This window comes from Trichosurus vulpecula, chromosome 4 (genome assembly GCF_011100635.1).
Source record: "Trichosurus vulpecula isolate mTriVul1 chromosome 4, mTriVul1.pri, whole genome shotgun sequence".
Taxonomy (NCBI): Eukaryota; Metazoa; Chordata; class Mammalia; order Diprotodontia; family Phalangeridae; genus Trichosurus; species Trichosurus vulpecula.
The window spans coordinates 432,459,793-432,486,260 of record NC_050576.1 but is presented as its reverse complement, the minus strand read 5'-3'; the positions used below and the strand labels follow the sequence as shown (position 1 = coordinate 432,486,260).

The 26,468-nt window shown below is 40.5% G+C and overlaps 1 pseudogene; it reads right to left on the bottom strand.

The window, feature by feature from the left end:
* Positions 1 to 4,214: 4,214 nt before the first annotated feature.
* LOC118845829 lies at positions 4,215 to 4,739 on the bottom strand (annotated as a pseudogene).
* Between the last annotated feature and the right edge of the window lie 21,729 nt (positions 4,740 to 26,468).

Below are 26,468 nucleotides of genomic sequence, written 5' to 3'. Positions count from 1 at the left end.
ACATTCAGTACAGTGCCACCCAACGCAATATGGTGAGCAGTGAAATGGGCCAGTTGGCATGATAGGTAGACCTTAATGAGATAGGATGACCTCTTTCTATACCAGAGATGGCATTACATCCACACAAGGGTAAAGCAGGGCTGCCATCTTAGCCCCATAATTTTTAATTTAACACTGGAACTGATCATAATTTGTACAAAAGTAAATATCCTAGTGTATGTGGATGATTTGACCATAATGACTGTCTTCCTGACTAAAATACTAGACAACATAAGTAAGGCTACCACATGAGTGGAACTACATTATAGTGGAACCAAACATTTGTCTTTGTTGATGGCTCAAACAAAAGGGTACTCCCCATATACTTCCAAGTACAAACCCAGGAGATCTCAGTAATATCTGAGAAAAACACCTTTTCCCGTGGGGTTCCATACTGCAAATTCTTCAAAATTTATGATAACTATAAGAACTACAGACAGACTTTGTGCAAAAGTCTAATTTAGCTCCTTAGCAGAAAATAGATGCAGTAAATACTTTCATCCCAATCTATATCTCATTCCACCTTAAAAACACTATGATCCCCAAGAGTGCCCTGGTCTGTTTTAAACAACACTTCAAGAGCTGGCTATACTTCTGCCACAGAAGTAATATTTTTTTAATTTAATTTTTTTTTAATTCTTAGTTTACAACACTTGGTTCTACATACTTTTGAGCTCCAGATTTTCTTCCCCACCTCCCCCACCTCCCTCCCCAAGATGGCATGGAATCCAATATGTCTTCTATGTATAACTTTGCATTGAATTTATTTACACACTGCTCAAGTTGTGAATAAGAATTATGACCAATGGAATGAATCATGAAAAGTAAGAAACAAAACCAAAAAAAAGAACCCAAAAACAAAAGAGAGAAAAAAAGGGGAAAAAGGTGAGCATAAAGTGTGCCTCAATCTGCACTCATACTTCATAGTTCTTTCTCCCACAGAAGTAATATTGATCCCCTGCATCTTCCCTTTAAAATGTGTGTGATGGATCTATCATCATTAGTTGTAAAAACAGATGTCAGTCAGGTGGCTCGTGGAGTGAGACTTCTGGCATTAACTTGTCTGGGCCACCTTTCTCACCATTCTTTCAGTGACAAGTGAGGAACAAAATCAAATGTGACCTTTAACCCCTTATTTAATGGCTCTACGAAAGAAGAATTTGGACACAAGAGCATAGTAGCATCTAGCACAGGGCAGGAGAACCTGCAGCCTCAAGGCCACATGTGACCTTCTAGGTCCTTGGGTGAGGCCTTTGAATTGAGTTCAAGTTTTACAGAATAAATCCTTTTATTAAGGGGATTTGTCCTGTGAAGTTTGGATTCTGTCAAAGGGCCACACTTGAGGACCTAGAGGGCCATATGTGGCCTTGAGGCCACAGGTTCCCCACCCCTGATCTTGCATCTGGTCCCAATTATGGTCAGCTAAAATCTCATTTAAGTGGAGTATAAAGAGCGGTTTCTTGGTAGTCTGGTTGAAAATCAGTCTGTTGACCTGTGTTGGTAAACAAGATGGGTTCTTAGCACTCATTTCAACCAAGTGCCCTTGAAGAGTTTGGCTTTTGTTTCTTTTGAGTAATTAATTCAGTGTATTTCATTGAGCCTTACTAGGTGCTAAGCCCCAGGCCCAAACCCCTATTAGGTATAAAACCTATGTGGGTGTGGATTGGTAACTAAGGTGGGGCCCAAGGTGGGGCTGGCCAAGGGGAGGGGCTAACTCCAGAGCCAATCACGGGAGCCTAACTTCTGGTCATTCAGATGATGTTCAATGACATCTGAAGAGCTTTAAGAAGAGAAGACAGAGCCATTTGGGCAGGGCTCTCACTTGTGCTGGTGCTTGATGCGGAAACTCAGGGCAGCTTAATCTAAGAGCCCTCCAGCTCATAACCCAGATGTTGGGACTTTGTTAAACTCTGGTAACTATGTATTGGGATTTGAATCAAACAAGGTCTGTCTGTTGATGTTTGTACTTTGTTTGTATTTTGCTCTGAAGTTCAGGGAGCTGGTTTTTTTCCCCTGAGCTAAGTGAATGCTATTTGTATGCTGGATTAAAGTAAGCTTGTCAACCCCTTAACGTTGCTTTCCTTACTAAAGCAGATCAAAAGAACCTGGGCTTTTGCAGCATGCTGGTAGCGTTCTTGTTGCTGGGCTTGTGTTGGTCTTTCACCCCCACAACAGCTGCTAGCTGGATTGTTGAAACATGACCATAGAATGAGTGGAAAGGAATTTTAAGCATGTGCTAAGATACTATGTTAGTAGCAGCTAATCAGCAAATCCAACCAGGACAAAATATATTCCATTAACTGAATGACTATGGCCTCAATTTTTTTTTTTAGGAATCAAGGACATTTTACCTCATTTGCAGACTGGCAATTCATTAAGAGAGCCAGAATGGACTGTGTGTCCCATTGAATGGAGCCAGGAGATTTGGCTCTGGAGATAAGGGTCATCAGTGTGGGGCATCAGATGATAGGTACCCTCACATCCTCTGCCTTCATGGTCTTCAAATGAGTGGGGCTATTACCCAATGGCATGATTCTATTTTAAGCAGGATGTTGTGAAAGCTATCAAAAGTTAAAAGCTATCAAAGTGTCCCCCAACCCCTCCAAAGCTGTAATTAGGATAAATTCAACAGTTCTAAGACCAGGAGAGGCCTTAAGACCAGCCTGAGTAATCTTGGACAATATGAAATGGATTACTACCATCATAGAGGTTACCATACTCTTTGAAAATAGATATTCCCTACCTTTGAAACAGCAAGAGCTGATAAGATTGCAAAATAGCAGATAGTCTGACAGCATCTGAATCAATAAGAATTCAGGGAATATTGCAATGTACTGAAAGGAGGGGGCTCTAGGAGCCATCACGTTATGATGATGGGGCCATCACATTACCTAAATAACAAGTCAGTCTGGGATATGTTCACCTGGTGAAGAAGTCAGTGGTGTGGGACTCCATCAGCTGGAGCAGGAAGGAGTAAGTCAACATAGAACAGGAGTTAGGCACGACTCAAAACGAGCTCTTGAGAAGAACAGACTGGGAAGCAATTGTGTCTCTTCATTAATTTACATACAATATTCTATATTGCTTCCTTGGATTTGTTTTATGATTGAAGTGTGTACATGTAATGTTTATTTCTTTCAATTTTATATTGCACTTTTAATATTACCAGGTATTTAATTATTTATCTCTATAAAATGTAATAGATGGCCAAAGTACCTTCTAAGTCTCTTCGCTTAAACAGTTTAATTGTTCCTCTGGTTCTGTTCACTTCACTCTCTATCAGTTCTGTTGAGTCCTTCTGTATCTATTTGAAATCATCTCTTTCCACATTTCTTACAGTATTATAGTTGCCTATCACATTCATAACACAACTTATTCAGTCATACTCAATTGATACATCCCTTTAGTTTCCAGTTTTTATCACAAAAAGAGCTGCTACCAGTGTTTTGTAAATAGAGGACCCTTTCCTCCTTCTTCGATTGCTTTTAGGTATAGCCCAGAAAAGGGAATGCATTGGCGAGGAACATTTTGTGCCTAATTCTGAATTACACTCATTCATAGGTCCATCAGTAGCACCTCAATGTTGTGCTTTCCCATAGTCCCTCCAAAATGTATAATTTTCTGTTTTGTCATCTTCACCAATCTAATGTGTGTGAGGTGAAATCTCAGAATTGCTTCAATTTGCATTTTACTAATTAGCAGGGATTTGTAGTATTTTTTTTCATATGGCTATATAGCTAGCTTGGAATTCTTCCTTTGAGAACTGCTTGTTCATATCCTTTGTTCATACATCAAAATATAAATCCTGAAAATAAAAGAAGAGATTAACAAAACTGAACAAAAAATTGAATTAATTAATACAACTAGGAACTGTTTCAAACCATTAAGACATATAAAGCATTAGCTAATTTGACTAAAAGTGTGAGGAAAAGCAAAGTACAGGTATCAAAAATGAAAAAAAAGAAATCATAACAAAAAAGAATAAAGGATATCATTAGAAACTATTTTGCCAATACTATATGCCAATAAAATGAACAATTTAAACAAATATTTCCAAAATATATATTAAATGCCCAAATTAAGAGAATTTAAACAACATGATTTTATTTTATTTTTCTAATTGAGAAATTTATTTAAACAGGTCAAATAAAACAGATGCCTCCTTGCCTCTGCGCTTAGAAGAAGATGTTGGGCCTCTTGGCGGTAAAGTGTGGTTTGTGCTGGCGCAGCAGAACTCTGTGGGGAAGAAGGAACTTGATTTTGGAATCGTGAAACTTCTTGACTGCAGGCTGGCGGCACTGGCTGGCAGGAATTTCTTCCATTTTCATGATCTGGATGGAGTGGGCCTGGGCACGGTGATGGGCTCCCATATCTCAGTAGCACTGAGTGAGAGCACCAGTGGTGGTCAGGTCGCTGTACTCCCTGTATATGTTGTGGGTCCCACTCCTGGAATCATAGCACAGCCAGATGCCAAAATTTTTCACCCTAAGAGGGGACTTTTCAAAGACCTATCCACAGTATACAATTTCTCCGGAAGATTTCTTTATCTTTTTCAGCTGAGAAACGAAGTACCAGAATTGGGACTTTGCTACAACGTGATTAGGAGCAAAGATCCACAACTGATAAAGAGGCAGCACTGGACTCTTGGGAGTAGGCAGACAAGTTACGTTATACTCTCTCAGGGAGCCCAAGGCCTTCATGGGTGCTGCCGCCTCACTCCCCACCAACCGGCAAAAGGCAACAGCACAATTTTAGAGGGAAAAAATTAACATGTCATAAATGAACTTGCAAAGAAAAGGACCTCTAGGTTCTTTAATGAAATTAATGACACACTTTCCAGGCACTTGGAGAATGGAGCCAAAGCTGAGAATGGGTAATTAGAGAGAATAAAAACACTTTGTCTTTGTGACTAGGGGTGGAAAGGTGCTTCCAGCGTGGCTCCAGGAACCCAAATGGCAATTTGACATACAAGCTACGGTCATCCTGGAAGCCCAAAGGAAAAGAATTGACTTACCCACCAGTCATGTTGAGTCAGACCAAAGGAGATTGTCAGATAAAATCATTTGGTAGTCTTATAAAACTCAATTCTCTACTGTTGTCTTATTTTTACTCTTTTTAGTTGGCTTGAAAATTGTCTTGAAAACCCTGTGTTCATGAATGAGCGAAATAAATCACAGAGTTATGAAATGGTACCTTGGGACCAGAAAGAGATCTCAGAGACCATCTTCTAAGCCAATTGATGCTTATACTCAAATCCTCCAACAAATTGTGAAAAGTGCTTGTCCTGCTTGCATATAGCCATTTCCCCTTTCCTCTAAAATTACTTTCCATTTCATCAGAGATATCTCATGTGTACATAGTTGTTTACCTGTTTTCTACCCCACCTCTGACCCCTACCATTAGAATGTATGCTCCTTGAAGGCAAGGATGGTTTCAGCCTTTTTTTGTATCCTCAGCACTTACCACGTGCCTGGGGCATAATAAGTACTTGACAATTATTAACTGACTGACTGACAGAGTCCATTGCCTCCTACTGGAGTCCATTCAGTTTTGGACAGCTCTCAGCAACTGGGAATTTTTGTTCTTTCTGTCATCAAACTTAAACCTATGTTTCTGCATCTTCTATCAGTTGTTCCTTGCTCTCCTTTCTCAGGCCAGTCAAAATAATTCTGTTCCCTCTTTCATGGAACTGACCTTCAAATAAGTGAAGCTAACTACCATTTATCAATTTCAGGATGCCCTCTATTTTTATAGATTTTATAAAGTTCTTTCTATATTTGAGATATGATACTTTTATCTAAAAAACTGTCTATAATTTTTTTCCAATTTTTCCTTCTAATCTTGGCTACGTTTATTTGCATAAAACCTTTTTAATTTACTGTAATCAAAATTATCCATTTTACATCTCTGCTCTCTATCTTCTGTTTATGTCAGATAAACTGCCACTTAGATATGCTTATGTTGTTTTTGTAATTGATTTTTTGATCCTAAGTGTGAGACTTTACATTTATCATCACTGAATTTCATCTTGTTATTTTAACCCAATGTTCTGGCTAATCAAATTCTCAGGGCATCTCAACTCTTATCAGCATCCTGGGACTAGCAAGTGGCATAATATCCATAAGGAGCCAATGGCAACCTAGATACACTGAGGAAATGCAGCATCATGACTCTACAGATTCCACCTATATTCACATTTTTTTAACCACCATGGTACATTTTCTGCCATGATCCCCAGCAACACTCGGTGAGGGTGGTAGTGCAGGTTTCTTGACCCCCATTTTACTGATAAGAAAACTGAAGCTGAAAGACCTTAAGTAACTTACCCTAAGTTAAGCAGCTGGGACTCAACCCCAGCTCTCCTGCTTGGAAAAGGTCAACCATCACATGAAAAACAATCCCTTGATATTACCATAACCAACAATCATACTTTCTCATGGGAAGAGATGAAAGTGTCCTTCAAGAGAAGAGATGTTCTGGGACATCTGGCAGAGCAGAAAGAGGACTGACTTTGGAATCAGAAGGCCTGAGTTCAAATCCTGTCTCCACTGTTTATTACCTATGGCCATCAGCAAGTCATTTAATGTCTCTAGGCCTCTTTTTTCACATCAGTCAAACAAGGGCCTGGGTCAGATGACCTCTAAGATCTCTTCCAGCTCTAAATTGATGATCATCTGACCCTGTAATTTTCTCCCTGTGGTCCTGAGGTCATAGATTCAGAACTAGGAGGAAACTGGGGCACAGACAACTGAAATTGACTGCTGAGAATTCCAGAGAAGCCTAGAGAGGATAACTTTGCCAAGGTCATGGAGGTGTTAAGTGCCAGAGCTTACTCTCCAATCTCCCAACCACGGTTGCTTCCCCAAGTCAAGTAGCCTGCTCTCTCCAGACCTGGCCTCCTCTGACTGACATGGTGTACCTTTCCAAGACACCTGTAAAGGACAGAATTAGAATTTGGGGAAAAGCTGTGTTCTGGATATTAGGAAGAATGAAGGAGGGCTTCATTTTGATGGGTATCAATATTCATTATGAGGCTCAATAAAGCTTCAGGGTAAATGTGCTGGGGAGGCAACAGAGAGCCCTGTGAGGAGGCTGGGTCTGGAGTTATAATGAAAACCTGTAATAATTCAGTCAATGGGACAATACTGGAACAACAAGCCAATCCCCAAAGGAAACCCCAGTAATTAAAAATAGCTGAAGTCCCAGAGATGTGTCTAAAAGTGATTACGCAGGACGGTTCCAATGAAGAGTGCACAGATATGGCTAGGATGCTTCCTGATGAATTAAGATAGGCCTTTTGGTAATGAACTGATTTTAGAAAACAGAGAGAATTTCCTGCAGATAATTCTCCCCTGGTTCCAAGAACACTTCCCTCTCACTTTCTTGGAGGCTTCAGATGTGGAGATGAGAGGAGAAAAAAAATTAAATTTTTGTTCAATGTTTTCCTTCTCAGCTGTAAAGCTACAAGGACCATTCCTTCCATTCCTGGCACTTACATAATCTCTGGGCCATGTGGGCCCTTTACAGCCATTCAATAAAAATAAGGCATCAAATAATAGAAAAGAAAGACAATTAAGAAGCAGGCCCCAATAAGCAAGTCTGAAGATTTGATTTAAATTTAAGCCCAGGACCCAGAACATTGGACACGAGGGGAGCAGGGATTTCAATCAGCAAGGATAATGAGGCAATAAAGACTGGCTTCAGAACCAGAGAAAAATAACACCATGACTTCTGTATTCAGCCACTTAAAGCAATGCTAGCAAGCTATAGCTTGGGGCCCAAAGATGCTCCATTCCATTTTCAGCGGCACACTCCAGCTGGGGGCTCCTAGCAAGTCCCCTACGCAACCTATCGAATAGTGAAAGTGAAAGCTTAGTTCTTTCCCCCATCCCTTTGCTCTCTCCTCCTCACTTTCATCCTATCCTCTCCTGGGCCCCAGGTATCATTGGTCATCAGGATCACCTCTGAATTGCCTAGGCCACTGGATAAAGATAATGATTCTTTTGCTGTTGATGGGAAAACTGAGTCACAGTCATGCTACTTGGGCTAGTCATTAAGCTGATAGAGTAAGATGTCATAAATATGATGTCTTTTCATTGAGCAAAGCAAAAGGGTAAATAACATCAGATGAAGAGGCACAAAAATTTATTATAGTAGAGAGAAAGAAGGGAGGGAGAAAAGCAGTGTTTGAGCTTTACTCTCATCTGATTTGGTTCAAAAAGAGAGTAACATACTCTGATAAGTATAGAAATCAAACTTGTCCTACAGGCAGTAGGAGGGGAAAGGGAAAGAAAAGGGAGGGGGTGGTCAGAAGGGAAGGAAGAAGTAGCAAGGGGAAAAAGGTAAGATAAGGGAGGGGAATCAAGAGGGAGGGTAAACTGAGGAAGGTGGCAGTCAAAAGCAAATCTCTTCTGAGGAATGGAAAGGAGAAATAAAAGCTTAAATGGGTAAAATAGGATGCAGAAAAAGACACAGCTGGTATTCATAACTGTGAATGTGAATGGGATGAACTCTCTCATAAAACAGAAGCAGATAGCAGAATGGATTAAAAACCACAATCCTGCAATATGTTGTCTACAAGAAACACATTTGAAATATGGGGATACACACAGGGTAAAGGTAAAAGGCTGGAGTAGGATATATTGTACTTCAGCTAAAGTAAAAAAAAAAAAGCAGGGGTAGCAATCCAAATCTCAGACAAAGCAAAAGCAAAGATAGATCTACTTAAAAGAGATAAGGAAACACACTATATCCTGCTAAAAGGCACCATAGACAATGTAGCCATATCGTTATTTAACATATATGCACCAAGTGGTATAGCATGCAAATTCTTAGAGGAGAAGTTAAGGCAGTTACAGGAAGAAATAGACAGCAAAACTATATTAGTGGAGGAACTCAACCTCCCCCTGTCTGAGCTTGATAAATCTAACCTCAAAATAAACAAGAAAGAAGTTAAGGAGGTGAATAGAATTTCAGAAAAGGCAGATATGATAGACATCTGGAGAAAACTGACTGGGGATAAAAAGGAATATACTTTTTTTTCTCAGTGGTACATGGCACATACTCAAAAACTGACAATGTACTAAGGCATAAAAACCTCACAATCCAGTGCAGAAAGGCAGAAGTAGTCAAAGCATCCTTTTCAGACCATGATGCAATAAAAATTATTTGATGAAAAATAAACTAAAAATTAATTGGAAACTAAATAATCTAATCCTAAAGAATGAGTGGGCCAAAGAACAAATCATAGAAACAATTAATAACTTCATTCAAGAGAATTCCAATGAGACAACATACCAAAACTTACGGGATGCAGCAAAAGCAGCTCTTAAGGGAAGTTTTATATCTCTAAATGCTTACATGAATAAAAAAGAGAAAAAGGAGATCAATGAATTGGGCATGCAACTGAAAAAGCTAGAAAAAGAACAAATTGAAAATCCCCAATTAAATACCAGATTAGAAATACTGAAAATCAAAGAGAGATTAATAGAACTGAAATCAAGAAAACCATTAAATTAATAAATAAAACTAAGAGCCAGTTTTATGAAAAAACCAATAAAATTGATAAACCATTGGTCAATTTGATTTAAAAAAAGAAAGAAGAAAAACAAATTAGCAGTATCAAAAATCAAAGGGGGAATTCACCTCTAATGAAGAGGAAATTAAAACAATAATTAGGAATTATTTTTGGCCAATTGTATGCCCACAAATTTGCCAACTTTAGGGAAATGGATGAATAGTTACAAAAATACAAATTGCCCAGGTTGACAGAAGAGGAATTTAAATACCTAAATAGAGGACAGCTAGGTAGCACCACTAGCCCTGGAGTCAGGAGGACCTGGGTTCAAATCTGACTTCTGACACTTGACACACTTACTAGCTGTGTCCTTGGGCAAATCACTTAGCCCTAATTGCCCTTCCTTACCCCCACCAAAAAAAAGAAAAGTAAATACCTAAATAACCCCATCTCAGAAAAAGAAATTGAGCAAGCCATAAATGAACTCCCTAGGAAAAAAATCTCCAAGGCCAGATGGTTTTACATGTGAATTCTATCAAACATTCAAAGAACAATTAATTCCTATACTTTATAGACTATTTGGGAAAACAGGTGAAGAAGGAGTCCTATCAAATTCTTTTTATTATACAAATATGGCACTAATACCCAAACCAGGAAGAGTCAAAACAGACAAAGAAAATTATAGACCATTTTCCCTAATGAATATTGATGCAAAAATTTTAAATAAAATACTAGCAAAAAGATTGCAGCAACTTACCATGAGAATAATACACTATGACCAGATGGATTTATTCCAGGAATGCAAGGCTGGTTTAATATTGGGAAAACTATGAGCATAATTGATTATATCAATAACTAAACTAGCAGAAACTATATGATCATCTCAATAGATGCAGAAAAAGCCTTCAACAAAATACAACACCCATTCTTATTAAAACACTAGAAAACATAGGAATAAATGGAACCTTCCTTAAAATTGTAAACAGCATCTACCTAAAACCATCAGCAAGCATTATATGCAATGCGGATAAACTAGATGCATTCCCAATAAGATCAAGGGTGAAATAAGGATGCCCATTATCACCCCTATTATTCAATTTGGTACTAGAAATTTTAGCTGTAGCAATAAGAGAAGAAAAAGAAATTGAAAGAATTAGAATAGGCAAAGAAGAAACTAAATTACCACTTTTTGCAGATGATATGATGATTTACTTAGAGAATCCTAGAGAATCGAGTAAAAAACTACTTGAAATAATAAACAATTTTAGCAAAGTTGCAGGATATAAAGTAAACCCACATAAATCCTTGGCATTCCTATACATTACCAACAAAGCCCAACAGCAAGAGATAGAAAGAGAAATTCCATTTAAAGGTACCGTAGACACCATAAAATATGTGGGACCCTACCTGCCAAGACAAACCCAGGGCCTATATGAACATAATTATGAAACACTTTTCACACACATAAAGTCAGATCTAAATAAATGGAAAAAAGCATCAGTTGCTTGTGGTTAGGCCGAGCTAATATAATAGAAATGATAATTTTACCTAAATGAATTTACTTATTCAGTGCCATACCAATTGAACTCATATAAAATTATTTTGCATAGCTGGATAAAATAATAACAAAATTCATCTGGAAGAACAAGAGGTCCAAAATATCAAGGGAATTAATGAAAAGAAATGCTAAGGAAGATGGCCTAGCCATACCAGATATTCAACCATAATATAAAGCAGCAGTCATCGAAACTACTTGGTACTGGCTAAGAAACAGAATGGTGGATCAGTGGAATAGGTTAGGTACACAAGACACAGTAGTCAACGACTATAGCAATCTGCTCTTTGATAAACCCAAAGAATCCAGCTTATGGGCTAAAAATTCACTATTTCACAAAAACTGCTGTGAAAATTGGAACATGGTATAGCAAAAACTGGGCATAGACCAATATCTTACACTGTCTACCAAAATAAAGTCAAAATGGGTTCATGATTTAGGAATAAAGGCGATATTATAAGCAATTTGGGAGACCAAGATTTATGGGAAAGGAAGAAAATTCATGACACAACAAGATATAGAGAGCATTATAAAATGCAAAATGGATAATTTTGATTGTTAAACTGAAAAGTTTTGTATTAAAAAAACCAATGCAATGAAGATTAGGAGGGAAGCAGAAAATTGGGAGAAAATGTTTACAACCAGTGTCTCTGGTAAAGGCCTCATCTCTAAAATATATAGGGAACTGAGCCAAATTTGTAGGAACACAAGTCATTCCCCAACTGAGAAATAGTCAAAAGATGTGAACAGGCAGTTTTCAGAGGAAGAAATTAAAAATGTCTATAGGAATATGAAAAAATGTTCTAAATCACTATTGATTAGAGAAATGCAAATCAAACAACTATTAGGTACCACATCTCTCCTGTCAGATTGGCTAACATGACAAAACAGGGAAATGATAAATGCTAGAGAGGATGTGGGAAAATTGGAATACTGTTACATTGTTGGTGGAGTTATGAACTGATCCAGCCATTCTGGGGAGCAATTTGGAACTATGCCCAAAAGGCTATAAAAATGTGCAATACCACTTCTAGAACTGTATCCCAAAGAGATCACAAAAGTGGGAAAGGGACATGTATGTAGAAAGATATTTATAGTAGCCTTTGTTTGTGGTAGCAAAGAATTGAAATCAAGGGGATGCCCATCAATTGGGGAATGGTTAAACAAGTTGTGGTATATGAATGTCATGGAATACTATTGTGTTATAAGAAATGGGGAACAGATGGACTTCATAATAACCTGGAAAGACCTATATCATATGATGCTGAGTGAGCAGAGCAGAACCAGGAGAACATTATACACAACCACAGATATATTGATTCTATGAAGACTAACTTTGATAGACTCGGCTCTTCTCAGCAATACAGGGTTCAAAGACAACTACAAAGAACTCATGATGGAAAGACCTATCTACATCCAGAGAAAGAACTATGGAGTCTGAATGCACATTGAGGCAAACTATTTGCTCTCTTTTTTTCTTTTTTTTTTCCTCTCTTTTTTTTCGGTTTTGTTTCTTCTTTCTCATGATTCCTTCTATTGGTCATAATTCTTCTTTACAACTTGACTATTGTGTAAATAAGTTTAATGGGAGGGTATATCTAGAAAATAATTCGGATTCCATGACATCTTAGGGGTGAGGGGGAAGGGGAAGAAAATCTGGCACTCAAAAACATTCAGAACTGAGTGTTGTAAATTAAAAATAAAAAATCTTAATTTAGAGAAAAAGAAAGGCAGAAATCACAGATAATATACATAAGATAAAGAGAAATAGAAGGGCTTCTGGGTCATCACACTTACACTCTCCTTTCAGAGATAAGGAAATTGAGTCACAGAGAGATTAAAAGACTTGTTTAAGGTTATACCAGTAGCAAGTAACAGATCTGAACCCAAGCCTCTGATTCCAGAGCCAAGGCCTTACACTGCCTTTCCTGGAGAAATTAACATTCAAAGATCTCTTGATGGTCTGGAATGTTCAATTCAAGCCATAGCATTAAATGCAGTTATTTTATATTTGTACATTTATATACATTATACATTATATACATATATAATTGCATAATTATAATTATAATATATACTTTAAGAATTTGGTTTTTATATATAAAAAAAATTGGATTTTTTTTCAGTGGATGCTCCAGACCCTCTACAACTTGGTAAATTGAGAATCACTGCACATGAATTTCTGACCCTACCACATGGAATTACTGTTGGAAATGGACTTTTTAATGATTCCTGAAATGGTATGTTGTGATGAGAGAACCAAATTGAACTTTAAACATGTAATTTTTAAGCCAGGCTTTCTCACCAGGAAAATGTGGACCTTTTATTTTGGATGGTGCTTACCTGGTGCCCTTTTCATCAACTCGCAGCCCAACTATCAACTCAGGAAGACCATCCATCAAGACATAGAAGGGTCAGTCAGGGTGTATCCATAACAAGGAACTCATAGATCATTGAAGTAATGAATACAAATGTGAGACTATTTCTAGAACATCTAATTAAGCCCTGCACTGTGAGATGCTCTACAAGACTCAAGAAACACGACTCATTCTCTGCCCTGAGGAAGCTTTCATTCTAGTTGGAGAGACAAAACTCATAGAATGTCCCCCATCTGTGGGTAAATGGTGGTCAAATGTATGGTCCTGACTGTGGATCTTAGAACTTCAGAGAAAGAGGTCATGGTTCAAACCCCACCAATGACTTACTGCCTTGGAATTTTAGGCCAGTTAGCTAACTTCTCTGTGCCTAAGTTTTCTCATCTCTAATTTGAGATGGAGGGTGTACTAGACAGTCTCTGGGGTTCTTTCTAGCTCTAGAGCAAAGATATCATGAAAGGCATAGCACTGGAGCTGGCCCAGGGCCTTCCAGCTGCTGTCTAAGGCAAGATTGGAACCCAGAACACCACAATATTGCTCTATAAATGTGCTAGTCCCAGCACGCAGAGGGGTACAGCTGTCTTTGAGAGGTCAAAGTATAGCCCATTTTTATAACAATGAGTCAACATAGCCCAATAACTCACGACCAGGAACACGAGTCACCAGAAAGAAAATAAACTTCCACCCACACCTTCCATTAAATGTAATGAGAGGTTAATCAGCCCAATAGGCAGAATGTTCAAGCAACTTTCCACAAATTACAGAGAAGACTGTGGGCTTAGCTGATCAACTGAGCTGGTTAAAGATCAGCCTATCTAGTGGTGATGAAGGACAAGCTGGGATCCTGCTAATGCTGCTGTAAAGCATTCCTCATCAATTCTGGTTACAGCAAGATTTCCTCTTAGCCTGAAGTGCTTTGTCAAATGAACCACTTCATTAAAAATGTAGTTTGAGCTACTCAGGAGCTTCACTGCACAGCAGTGAGGGGGCTGAATAAAAGGTGTCCTTGTTGTCAGTGTTCCTATGTCCTTGGCAGAAATCCCTCTCCTCTTCTTCCTTCTCCTTTTTCTCCTCCTCCTCCTTTCCTTTTCTTTCACTTTCTTCTCTTTCTCTTCCTCCTCCTGCTCTTCTTCCTCCTTCTCTTCATCATCTTTTTCCTCCTCCTTTCCTCTCTTTCCTCTTCTTCCACTTCTTTCTCTTTCTTTTTCTCCTCCTCTTCTTCCTCTTCCTTCTTCTCCTCCTCTTTTGCTTTCTTCTCCTCTTCCTCCTTGTCCTTTGCTTCTTCCTCCCTTGAAGATAATTGACATTTGTCCATTGGGATGAATTCAAATGAAGTGTTCAGGGCAGAGAAGCCGATGACAACTAAGGAAAGCTATGCTACTACAGGCAGCCGGCATACTGGGCACAATTCTAAGAAATCCATTCAATTTGAGAAACATTTACTAAGAATGTTTAATATGCCAGACACAATGTTGTAAACACAGTGGGTATATAAACAAACTAAAAAACCAGAATAGTCTATACCCTCAAGAAACTTACAATCCATGGTGCAAAGCAATGTTTATACTGAGGAAAAGAAGAGTCAAAACAGTTCCAAAAAGAATAAGGAACACAGATTTAGAGCTTGAAGGCCATTGGATCTGAAATTCTCCTTTTACATATGAAAACACTGAGGGCCAGAGAGATTAGGTGACTTTGAAGTCACGAAAATATTGAGTATGAGGAGTTAGGATTAAAACTCAGATCCTCTGACCCAGAAATGCAGAATTCTTCCCACTCACTCACATTGTCCCCACTGAAACTTGGAAAGACCAGAAAAGACCTCTTGCAGCAGAAAGCACTTGAGCTGAACTCAGAAAGCAGTAAAAGATGCCAGGGGGCAGAAGTGAAGAGGGAGACATTTTAGGTTTGTGGGATGGCTTGCACAGAGGCATGGAAACAGGAGATAGGATGTCCTCTACAGGGAGCAATAAGTGGGCCATTTTGGCTGAAATGTAGAGCATGCACAGGGAAGGAATGTGAAATCAGTTGAGAAAGACAGGTTGGAGCTAAACTGTGAAGGACTTTAAATGACAAATGAACCATGTGCATTTGATCCCAGACTTGAGGGGATGCCCAGGAATCACAGCTAGTTCAGATAGTCATGATGTCAAATTATCCTAGACTGAGAGCTGGATGGCTTAGAAGTCATCAAATCCAGCCATTGTCTTCTTTCATATGAGGAAACTGAGGCCCACAGAGATTGAGTGACTTGCCTAAGGTTATATGGTTTTAAGTATAAGAGACGGGATTTGAAACGCAGGTGTTGTGACTCCAAATCCATTTCTCTCTGCTGTACTTCACTGCCTTTTTTGGAGGCCATCTAGCCCAAGCTCCTGTTTTTGTATTTGAAATATTCTAATTGACTTGTTTTTTATAAGCCCAGAGTGGAGGAGCTCAAGATCTATCTTCCTTCCTCCCCTTTCACCCCAAGACATATCAACTTCGGATGGAAGATGGATTGCTCTTCATCTTCCTCTCTGTGCCCCTTTTCTCTGTTCCACAGTGTTGGGTGCCCTGGGTGCCTGTGGGCCTTGCTGACAGTGCCCAACATTTACTTACTCTTTCCCCCAGAAGGGGCTTCTCGGAGTCTACAACTTTCCTGACTCTCTCTTCCATTCAAAGGCTATAAGTCTCATTCCCTGGATGTCCCAGCTAAACGGTTATACCAATTCAGTCCAAGTAAAGTATAATGTCTGATAACATGTTAACAGTGTCCAGGTAACATTCCTCCTCTGCTGAGCAGCCCGACTGATATCTCTAAAGCATGGGTATGATCATGTGACTCCTTTGCTAATGAAGCTGCCTCTTGCCTCTAGAACAAAATAGAAAATACTCTGTTACTCACAGGCTGGGCCAATGAAATGAGCCATAACTCTGGGATCAGAACACCCCCAAACAAATCACACCTCTGATGCTTGCTACATTAGTGACCTTGAGCCAAGTGTTTACCTTCCCCAAACCACTATCTTCTTTGTAAAATAAGGAGGTTGAACCACATGGCTTCTGAATTCCCTTCTGGGTCTCAATCTCTGATCCTCTCTTTCCACTCTGATCAGATATTATTTTCTACCACAGACTTTACATTCCAGTGAACTGGTGTACTCACCCATACCCACCCTTCTATTTCCTGCCTCAACACCTCTTACAGAGAGTCCTCTTTCACAACAACTAGGTGCCTTCAAGCCTCACCTCAAGGACTATCTTCTATAGGAGATATTCCCTAATTATCCCTAGGTGTTAAAACTATCATCTTTGAAATTGCTTTGTATTAATTTTATTTTTTACTTATCAGTATACATGTTCTTCCCCTGCCCCCCACTCCAATAGAATGCAAGCTTTTTGAGAGAAGCGAACGTTTCTGGTTTTGTATCATCATTGTGTAATGAAAGGGTTTCCACATAATAGCTATAAAAATCCTTCCTGAATTAAATCAAATTGAATAAAGATATTCAAATTTTCTATGCCTTAAGAGAGAGAGAGAAAGACAGACAGAGACAGACAGATGAGGAGACAGAGACGCGCACAGAGAGAGAGAGAGAGAGAGAGAGAGGAAGACAAAGAGACAGAGAGAAACAGAGACAGAAAGAGACAGAGACAGGGACAGAGAGAGTAAGGGAGAGAGAGGGAGAGACAGAGACAAAGAGAGAGGAAGACAGGGACAGAGAGAAAAAGAGAGGCAGGGAGAAAAACAGACAGACCAAGATAGAGGCAGAGAGAGACAGAGAGAGACAGAGAGAGAAGTGGAGAGAGAGAAGAGGAAAGGGAGAGGGAGAGGGAGAGACAGAAACAAAGAGAGAAGGAGAGAGAGAGAGAGAGAGAGAGAGAGAGAGAGAGAGTATCCCCACTTTCCAATTAGCTCTCATTTTCTCTGACCATGGCTTTAATCTGGGAGGCCCATATTAGAATTCTCTAAAGGCCTAGGCACAAGGAGGAAGTCCATTATTTGGTTTCCACATGAACATGAATAAACACGAATGGTGTTGGGCTTTCTTATTGGCGTGTAAATGGAAACAATAAACTTTTATAATTTATCAAATTAAGGCCTTGAAATGATTTCCCTTTTAGGAAGTTTGCTTCTGTTAGCTATCAATTAAGCATGATGACTCGAACTCCCATCTCCATGTGTTCTGAAATAGAAGAGATGGGTGGAAGAAGTGCCACAGCGTGTTAATGGAGCCATAATATGTGTTCCCTAATCAGGCATGAAAGGTATGTTTACTCTGAAACGGGTAATTATTTAAGAGCTTTGAAAGCCCTATGTCAACCTTCCACTTTATTCCCTGTCTTCCCCTCCTGATTGAAGTGAGCCATGCATGTGATATTTTAGTTCAACTCTAGAAGGTGGACCATAAATAAATGTCGAAGGATGCCTTTCAGTTTACAAAATTCTCTTATTGCCACGAACACCTTCCCCTGCCTTCCCAGCCTTCCTTTCTCTATGTGATATCAACATGAGGAGAGCTGTATTTTCCTTTTAGGAAGAAAAGAGGTGAAAAGAACTGGATTTGGACAAAGTATGAGGGCAGGAAATGTGTCCTCACCCACACCCCCATGGCATCCTATTGGGACTATTGTCATGGATACTTAATCCCCTTGGCAAACGAAAGAGCTGTTTCTACCATTCCTGCACTGCTGGTGATTAGCTTAACCACTTTCTACTATGCCTTAGAATTTGGTGTAATTAAAAGATGAACACTTGGCAAATGTCTCCCACTGGTAGAGGTCGGGCATCCCTCTCCATCTGAGGGATAGGTAAGGCAGGCATAAAATACAACACTTTTTGTAGGACTTTGCTAACAACTAGTGAATGTAACTGATCCCTCTAATAAGCAGGCACCAAGTAGAAAGACTCGATGCATGCTGAAATGCCCCCACCTCTATCCCCAAATTTCTCCTCTAGTTGTTCTGTGATGAGATCTTAAAGTATAATCCTCCTTTTTTCACTGTGGGTTAAGGCCCAGAAAGTGTGAACACCTCTAATCAATTCAATTGAATTCAATTCAAGAAGCATTTTTATTGTGCAGTTCAGTTAGCTTTCTGAGATTTCATTACTGGGTTCAATGTGGAAACCTTCGAAAGGTCTCTCCTTTGCCCATGCCCACAACCAAGGCCTTCCCTGAGAACGTCTGATTTGGGTTCCTATCTAGGTTTTCACAGAAAAAGAGTGCTCAGCTTTTGGTAAAGAACTCAAGCTAACAAGACATAGAATATGAGACAGGTCTTAGCTAATCGGACAAAATAAACATAAAAGTTCCCTACAAACCCCCATAAAGAGTCCAAACATCAACCCCTATGGTGGGGGGCCCTATCTTCCCCAGGGACTTACACAGTTTATAGTATCCTTTTTTATCTACCATCTAGAGATAGGATAGGGAACCAGCAGCTTTGAGGCCACATGTGACCCTCTAGGTTCTAAGGACCTAGAGGGCCACATGTGGCCTCAAGGCCACAGGTCCCCCACCCCTGATCTACAGAACAGAACCTGGGACCACTGAAGAGTCAAGAAACTCATCTTTTCCAGTGAGATTTATTTTGTGTTCTTTCTCTCCAATTTCTAGGACTTAATCTTTTTTCAAAGCCAAACCCCAAACTTAACTGTGTGGGCTGAATCATGAATTTATCTGTTAGTGTGGAGCATCAAATGCCCAAGGGAAAGAGGCAAGGAATTTACACTCTATCAAGGAGTTGACCTTTTCAAGAAAATTTCATTCTTACAAAGGAGACATCAGTTCCAGAACAGAGAGCCATGTCAGTGGGGCATAGAGAACCATTTCATTTAGAGATAGAGCCAGGTTATCACTCAGTCCAACCTCTTCGTTTTATATCTGAAGAATTTGGCTCCTTGGGAAAGAAAAGGACTTGCCCAAAGACACACAGATAGGAAGTAGCAAAGTCAGGATTTGAACTGAAGTCTTCTGGTTCTGGTTCCTTCTCCCCTTGGATGCGGTCTGTGGTATAGGAAGTTTCTACTTCACAGCTGTCGGGATCAAATGAGCTAACACATGTAAAAGCAAACCTTACAAATCTTAAAGCAATACATAAATTATTAGCATTACTATCATTGGTGTGAGGAGGCAGAAGAGGGCTAGGACCCTGCCGATCAGTTTCTCCATCCTTCCTAAACCAGTCCTGGTTGGTAAGCGCTTGAGGACCCTCTTGAAAGTTAAGTGGTTGATTTCCTAAAGTCTGAGAAGGTGAGGATGAGGTTTCATTTTACTTTTTCATTTTGCTCCAATTCCCCACAAAGAACCATGCACAGATTAGCTTGCTTCAGTGAAACGTTTTCATTTGGTTTAGATTGACTGAGCCTAGGAATCAATCCAATTTGTCCTTTCAAACATATTGGGGAAGCCAGCTAGATTTGTAGTCAGAAGAAACCAGAGTTCACATCCTGAGTCTGGAACTTAGAAATGACAATGACCATGGGCAAAGGACTTCAACTGCCTAAGTCTCAGTTTCCTCATCTGTCAAATGAGAAGGGAAGGACACAGGGTGTATTGGATGGAGAGCTGGCTTCAGAGTGAGAAAGACAAATAATGGGATTGTCATTGTGGGCATTCTGCAATCTCATGGTACAACTAAAAGTTCAAGTTAGAGCAGAACTGGCCATCTGCACTGGTGAAGAGAGTTTCAAAACTGGGAGTCCTCCACCAATAGAATCACAGATCCAAACTCTTTTTTAAAGTAGGTCTAACATTATCTAATAACATCTGCCTTGTAGACAGTTCTGCTGCGAACATTAAATGAAATAATGTGTGTAAAGTGCTTTGTTCACCTTAAAGTGCTTTAGATATATCAGCTATTATAATAGGAAAGATGAATCCCTCCACAGTGATCTTCTTCCATCATGAGTCTAGTTGACAGATGTTATCTTGGAGCCATTGGAGAAGAGTAGAGGTAGCCAGCCCTGTACAGATAAATGCCTTCCCTAAACAGATTCTTGGCTTAGGCTACTTAGTGCCAAAGTTCTGAGGGCAGGTAGACAACATCAAAAAGAGCCCATGAGTTGGCATCAAGGAAAAGTGAGTCCAAGTCATATTTATTTGCTGGGAGAACCTGGGCAAGTTGCTTAACTTTTCTGAGTCTGTAAAATGGGGATATTCGTGAAACATGAGATGCTCAAATTTATAGAATCCACCCCAAATGTTCACACGGTCTATTTGTGCCCAACCTGTGGTAGAGCATTCTAAGCTTGGGTTGGTCTGATCAGTCACAGTCAGACGAACTGTATCTTGACCCCAACATAGTGATGTCATTTTGGTCCTTTTCGAGAATAAAGGACAACCACCTTGTTGAGAGACACCAACAAAAAATGTTTGTAGGATGCTTTGGAAATCATACAGATCCCCAGAAATGCCAGTTATTATTAGAGATGATTTGAAGCAACAGTTGGGCTAGACTGGGATGATTGTTGAATAGCTGTTCAGAGGTCCCTTTACAATTTGGGGAACCTAGTACAGTCAACATATTTTGTGCTGGAGTTCTTTGCTTTGGAGACAGCTTAACTCCCCACCTGCCTGTTAATGTTTCTTTCTCCTGAACAAGTGTTTAGGAAAATAACACAATGGAAAAGCTGTGTACATTACACCCCTCTGACAGTCCCTGCAGTGCTGTTTGGAATCTCTGTACCCCTTCATGAGGCTTAATTCAGCCCCTGGAGAGAGACACTTGATAAGCTTGCTGTTTTTTTTCTTGAATTGTCCAATCGGTGGTGTTGCCTTCCCTGGCATTGTCTGCTTCTCCTGAACAGCTGTTGATAGAGGAAATTAGGATCCAGAAACTCTTCTCTAAAAATCTGGCTTGCTGGGCACAGTTGTTTATTTGCCTGTGAGCATGTTTGGCCCACCATCAGTCTGGCGTTTGGGGCCAGTGAACAAGAGCCTAGCTCTTTCTGTGGGTGTGTGTCTTGTCTGAGTCTGGCAGGAAAAACAATGAAAAGGAACATCCCACAGGCAGAGAGCCTGAACAAGAGAGGCTGAATGAATTCTTTCCAGCTTTTGACTGGTGGTCTCAGTCTCAACTTTTTCCTACAGGACAGAAACAGCAGAAGAAGTAGCTCCAAGGTCATTACCAGTCCAGATTATATAAGCAGCACCTCTAGGAGGACTGACTTGCTAGTTCTATAACAGTGTGCAATGACTTAGGGGAAAGTCAATGGTGTTTCCTCTCTGGGACTCATTTCTGTTAAATCAAGGGATTAGACTCAATGATTTCTAAGGTCTCTTCCAATAGTACAGTTCTATTGGCCTATAACCCCTTTGCTTCCTCCTCTACTCAAGTTTTCATCCTTTCTTATCTAGACTATCATAATCACCTCCTTACAGATGTATCTAATGTATCATCTATGCTGCTACCTTAATGGCTTCACCAACATATTGAATGTACTCATGAATCTTCAGTGTCCATTGCCTAGAGCTCCCAATTTGGATATTTCAGGCTAGCGATGCTCTGGCCCCAACTTTTTTTCCAAGCTCCATTCACCTCTTCACCATCTTAGCTGAATACAACTCTTCTCTGTACCTCTCTCTTCCTCATCCTCATTCTTGATCCATATTTGTGACTGTTCAGGCTATCCCCCATACATGGATCAGACTCTTGTTCCCTCTTTTAATATCTGTTGATATAAAGGCTCACGTAGAAGGTCCAAAATAGGACCCATGAGGCATTCCTTGGCACTACCCCACTCTTCTCCTAAGCCCACAGTTTGGGAGTCTTTTCTCCTCTGTCCTATCTTCCAGACCTTGTCATTAATACCCCTTTCAGGCTACTTCCAGGCTACTTTCAGGCTACTACTTTTTAATAAAAATTAAAATAATAAAATAAAATAAGGTTTGCCACAAATAAACCACCCAAAGCACTGAAGGATTTCCTTGCTTACTTCTGATATCTTAAGAAAGTAACAGTGGGACATTCTGGCCACCTACCTGTCATATCCACCAATGACCACTTAAGGGACAGGCAAGTCAGCCTAGCTGAAACTGCAACAGGACACAACCTCAGGAAGAAATAAATAAGTCAAACCAGCACCACCACTATGAACCCAAGTGCTCTGGGGACAGCAGTCACCCTTAGACTGCTACCCTAGGTCCAGCCCAGGGCCCATTGCCATTACTGACAGGAGGAATCATTATGGAGAAGTGGCCAACCTTCTTCACCATCACTGACAATAGCTGCACACTAGGCAAGTAAGCCCAAGAGCCTCAGGAGTGGCAGCACCCCCAGAGCACTCATGCTAGTTCAAGCCCAGACACTGTACCCATCATGCAGGGAAGCAGCTCCCATGGAGAGATAGCCTGGCAACTGCTTCTCTGCTTGCTACAGCCACGGGTATTGAAGCCCCAGAGAAGAGAGTTCTCATCCCCAAAGACCTTGGCACTATCAAATGCGATGACATCAGAAGCTAATAGACTTCATCAGTGAAAATGGTGCTCAAGAAGAGATAGCACTATCTCTATCCCCTAAGGATCATGGGACCTTTACATATGCCTCACTCCTGAAAATTTCTATAAGTATTATTGGAATGTGTTGTCCTTGAGAGCAAAGGCTATCTTATGTTTCTATTTATATACCCAGTACTCAGCACACTACTTTATACAGGGTAAGTGCTTAATAAATGCTCATTAATTCATTCATTCATGCATGCATACATGCCTGCAAGCTCCTGAGGATAAAGGGTGTTTTATTTTTGTCTATGTATCCTCAGTTGCAGGTACATAGCAGGTACTTAATAAATGCTTGTTGCTTGATTCTATAAAGCCTGTCCCAACACATCCAAACTTCAGAGAGCCCTTCTTTCCCTGATCTCCCGTGGCCACTTGGGTCCCAAGTGTTCACCGTACGCCAGAGTAGCCCCCAAATCTGCAGTCCTGGTTCTGAACCTCTTTTGTCAAGTAGAAGATGGATGATGAGAGCAAGGGCAGTGCCTACCTCCAAAGATTTGGGTGTGGATCAAAGGAGATGTAATTTCAGGAGGGAAAGGACATTCTAGATTTGCACAGGTCAGTGGAAGTCACCAGTTATTTCTTTATGCAAATATCTTACTGTACAACAAGATTAAAAGGGAGGGCTCTGCGGCAGCTCCCTGAGTCTGGCATTCATGTTGTAACCTAGTGCTGGGTACAGACAGCATCTTACATAAAATAGGTTTTCAATACATCTGATAGAGGGGGGAGGAGCCATCAAACAGAGAGGCAGAAATGTTTTCCTCTCTCTGACTTCTCCATAAGGGCACTTAGTCCCATCTTGAGAATGTACTTTTTCCCCCAGTAAACAAACCAACAAATCCATATTTAGCAGTAGGTGAGTATTTAAAGGCTTATGCTCAAGAAGCCATCCCCTTGTGCTCCATGGGAGCCTGAAGGGTAATAAGCCACTAGACACATACGCACACAAACCTCAGCCCTTGGGAGTATCGCCTCCTAGTGCACAGTTGATAAATATTTGAGGGTTTTTGGTGCTTCAGGGAAACATTTTTTGTTGCTAAACATTGACTAGGGAGTTAGGCTTTTGCAGGAAACTCAGCAAGAATTCAAAATCCCCAATCATGAGGCTTTTAGCTAATCTATAATTTCTAAACTCCACAGAAAGGAGGCAGGAGCCAAGACTTTAAAGGCTTTGTCACGGAGAGAGATTTCACTGGGAAGGAGGGAAGAAATACCTATTATGGAGTCCCCACAAAAGGCTAGTCCCTGCTGGACAACCAAGGACTCCAATTTTCATTAACATTCAATAGACTTTGCCTAGAGGACCACAGAGAAAATTGGCCATGCTTATGGTGAGGATGGTGTAGTACAAAGAACTTTGGACTTGGTTTCAAAATATTGGTTTGAATCCCAACATTTCTACTTATTGTGTAATGCTGGGTAAGTCACTTAGACTTTCTGGGCCTCAGTCTCCACACCTGTTACAATGTAGGACTATAATGACTCAAGCAACAAGCATTCATTAAGTTCCTGCTATTTTCGAGTTTCTGGAGTAGGTGCTGGAGAAACAAAGTCAAAGTGAAATAGTCCCTACCCTCCCACGACCCATAAGAACATTTATACCTGTGAATATCTATGGGATGGTCTATAGGGAGAATCTCCTTTACTTTTATGTCTGGGTTACTAGACTAGCAGATCAGGGAAGTGTCATATATGCAGAGTGTGCCTGGATTTCAGAAAGGAATTTGACCAAATCTCCAACACTGTCCTGCAGATGAGATGGAAAGAGGCGGGTAAGGCTACAGTAGGGACTGGCCAGTGACTGCCTAACCACATCTGCAGAGAGCTTGGGCAATGAGTTGGGGCTGGTCACTTGAGAGGCACAGAGAGTTTAAGTGACTCTCCCAGAATCATGTAGTTAGTATCTGTGGTGGGATTTGAACCCAAGTATTCCCAGCACCAAATCTAGTGCCCTATTCACAACACCATGCTGCCTTTCCTCAGCAGTGCCAAATCAAGAGACTGGAACAGAGAAGCTAATGGTATGAATTAGCTGGAAATTAGAGGAAGGTGGTATTCTGATGGATGCTACCCATTCTTGGAATTCCTGCATTTTCCTTAGGCCCTTGGCCTGGTCCTTGAATGAGACATGCCCCAGCAACAGATAGTGCAAATAAATCCCCTTGGTAAGGTGGAAGTTTTGTTCAAATGATGTCATTTTGTGTTAGCCCTCCCTTCTCCAGCCCTCTAGCCCCATTGGGCTCCTCCAGATCAAGCAATGAAGGAGTAGAGTAGGGAAGAGAAGTCTTGAGATATGAATGGATGAAGGTGGAGCTGTGAACAACCTTGCTGTAGGTTAAGTTGTGTGACTCAGTGAAGTCTTTATCGGGTGTCAACACTGGGTAGTCAGTCTTGGACAGATTTGCCAGGCCCACCGTAAATCGATACCTCAGTGCTGACCGGTTTGACTGGAGGTGTTGGGTTAGCATGAAGAACGTACTAGCATATTCTACCACATAGATGTTGTCCCTCTCCTCCTCCAGCCCCACCCCACACAAACACACATACATATCTTCTGGCCTGAAGCTCTCTCAAGTGGCTGATGCTACATGAATCCATGTACGAATGTCGCAAAGCCAAGTGTCTGAGAAGTTTCAACTGTCAGCCAAGAGTGGCCCAGCCTATACCAGGTAGTCTACCTCTAGTCCACCAACATTCTTGCAGAGGAATTCCTGAGGGTGGAGACCCACTTCTGACACCCTCTGCTGAAAGATACTTAACACAACTGCAGGTAAGAAAGACTCACCTAGACTGAAACAAGACTGTACTAATTTTCCTGAAACTAAGCTTGGGTAGGCCTACTGAGGACCTGCTATGAGTTAGGGCTAAGGATTATCTGTGGTGTAGGTTGAAGGTTCCAGGTCAAGAGCATGGAAAGATATCCATGGAAAGCTTTGAAGCATAGAATTCCAAGAAGTAGGAGTAATTAGTAATCACAAGGCAACAAGCATTTATTAAGCCTTCACTATGTGCTAATATGTTACAAAGACACATATAGCCAAGAAAAAAACAAGCCATGTTTTCAAGGTGTTTTTATTCTAATGAGAGAAGACAACAAATAAAAGGGAATGGGAGGTACCTATGCAGGAACATGGAGGCAAAATTCAGAGAGTCCAGAGGGGGACCTAGAAAAGGATGGCTGACCTTGATATTTTCTCGAAATAGGGATTCTAAGAGGAACACCAATGGAAAGAAGCTGCTGCAGGGATGGAGGGAACTTCTTGGATAAGACAAAATCCAGACAGAAATGTGATGCCTAGTCAGAGAGATAAGAGTTGAGTTGTGGGAGTATGTGTCAGAAGAATGAAGGGGAAGTAGAGGCTGAAGGTGATATTCAAGGACAAAGACCTTTTTTGAGGTAATCTACTGATAGTGGAGTGAGACCAAGCTGACCTGAAAAAGGGTGAATTGCACAAAATATGCCTCTCCCTTTCCAACCAACCTGGCCCCAGGACTCC